The sequence below is a fragment of the Palaemon carinicauda genome, chromosome 14 (assembly GCF_036898095.1).
Source record: "Palaemon carinicauda isolate YSFRI2023 chromosome 14, ASM3689809v2, whole genome shotgun sequence".
Classification (NCBI taxonomy): domain Eukaryota; kingdom Metazoa; phylum Arthropoda; class Malacostraca; order Decapoda; family Palaemonidae; genus Palaemon; species Palaemon carinicauda.
This window is the reverse complement of record NC_090738.1, coordinates 73,637,712-73,640,211: the sequence shown is the minus strand read 5'-3', so window position 1 is coordinate 73,640,211 and position 2,500 is coordinate 73,637,712.

Below are 2,500 nucleotides of genomic sequence, written 5' to 3'. Positions count from 1 at the left end.
TCCCTGGAAACTATCAACAATTAATTTGTGTCTTTGTCCCTTTTTAATAGTATCCCAATAATCAATATTCATAGCTTTCTTCTTTTAACTTCATGTTTCAAAAATTCATTACCACCTGACTTATATATGTTCTCAATATCATACTATTCTTCAATAATTTTCTGCTCTTCGTCACTCAAAGAATGTAAAACTGCAAATCGATTCCTACATTCCTTTACTAGTGTTTCTCTGAGCTCATCTTTTAGAAGCTTGGTTATATATAGCCTGATTATTTTATCTACATTTTTTCTCTGTTGTGTGCTTTCAGTTTTAATTTCAGCGTGGCAATAAGGAGCTGGTGATCACCAACAATATCGGCATTTCTATAGCTCCATACAATTTGTGGAGCCCTCCTTTTCACTTCATTAAGGGATGGCTATGTAATTTATATTATTTTTTTAACTGCCACGTGTGAAGTCTATTTATATTTTTGGATGTCCGTGTACTGGCAAAAAAGAGCCTCAAATGACCTGACTGTTTGGTGAACAGAAAGTTATGAAATATGCTTCATGATATAACTGACATGTATCAAATAAAAACATATAGTTAATTAACTTTTTATTTAGGTCTTCTAAACTCTGAATTCAAGAACTATTCAGTTTGTTTAGTACTTGGAAATTTACCAGATAGGAAGTCTGAAAACGTCCATTCTGAGAGCTACTCGGGAGGATAACCTCTTAATTAGGTACCAAAGTAATAAGAGAAAAACGATTAAAAAAGAATAAATGAAAAAAAAGCAAAGAGAAAAGAAAGAAAAACAAGGAAAAAGAAACGGAGAAAAAACACAAAAAAATAAGAATAATTAGAAAAAGACAAAAAGTTATTCGAACGGTTTCTGGACATTAATTCTAAAATGCTGACTGTGAGAAGTATTCGAGCTCTGTTCGGTTTATTCAGTACTTGGGAGGGTAACCAGTTAGGAAGCCTGAAAACATCTATTCTCAGAGGTACTGGGGAGGATAACCAGACATTATATATAATAAAGATAATTTTGGGCAGCTATTTGAACGGTAATCTGAAATTAATTTTCAAAACATTGACAGTGAGAACTATATGGAAGGGTGACCACCTATGCCGTCCAATAACGGTTTGGTCAGAACATATAAGGAGAACAACTAATGAGAGACAAATATGAATCACTTAACAATTTTAATAATTTATGATTTTTATGATTGATGAAGAACTAAGAAAAGCTGAGTAAGTTTGTCATTAATTAAACCATTTTTTTATGGTAATAGGATGTTTTTGCGATAGGTGTAAAAATTCAATCAAATAGAATAATATTTCAAAATGAAAATATTTCTAAATAACATATTAATCGTAGGATGAGAATACATGAACAAATGTTTCAGCTTCGCATAGAAAAGTAAAATGGAAACAGAACAATGGGAAAAAGACTGAATTCTTTGTGGAATGATTTTTACATAGATATGAAACGAATCCTGAACCCAAAAATAAGAATAAGTTTCTATGAATATGAAACACATCATAAATGCTATTTAGACCCGTTTCGTCTATGGAAGGATTTTTTTTTCTTTTCATGTTAGACTACAGAGAATACAAAATTGTAATTTTAGTTTTGATACTCTTGTAATAAGGTTAATATTTTGAAATTATTTATCTATCCTGCTCAGATCAAATGAGATAAAGTGATAGGAAATCATAGTTTAGTGACCTTCATTGTTGATTTAATACTGAGTAAAACTTTATAATTTCCTATTAAGAAAAGTTAAGGAATTGCTTTATATCTTGACCAGATGTGTCTGTATGAGCCTGGATCTATACTATATATTTGGAAATATGTCTATTCACTGAATCTGAATATATTTGAAAAATCTCAAGACTACATGCGTTTTAGTAATTGTATTTCTATTATCAACACAACCATCTCAATCATCCTCATCATCATTACTATTATTAATATTGTTATTATTATTAGAGCGCCAACGTTATCCCTACATGTCGTAAGACGCGACTAAAGGGGACGGGACAATGGGGCTGGGAACCCCCTCTCCTGTATCTACAATCCTGTGAGACATCGACAAAGAGATGGAGCTGGGAGGAGAATGACTGCTCCCCGCACTCTAGTTTTGGGGTGTTTGAATGTGCGTGGATGTAGTACGATAGAGAGTAAAAGATATGATATTGGAAGTATGTTTAGGAACAGAAGGATGGTGAGACAAAGATAAAAGGTAAGTGTGAAGTGATGTTTGGTGAAATGTCTGTCAGAGTGTCTGGGATTGAAAGGGGAAGAGCGAGAGAGGGTGTGGCTTTATTGCTGAGTGAATGGATGACGGGTAAAGTAGTGGAATGGGCAGGAGATATTATCTAGGTTAATGTGGGTAAGAGTTAGGCTGGGTAAGGAATGTTGGGCGTTTGTCAGTACGTATGGGCCAGGTAGTGAAAAAAGTGAAGAAGAGCGGATGAGTTCTGGAATGAATTAACTATGTGTGTAGAAGGA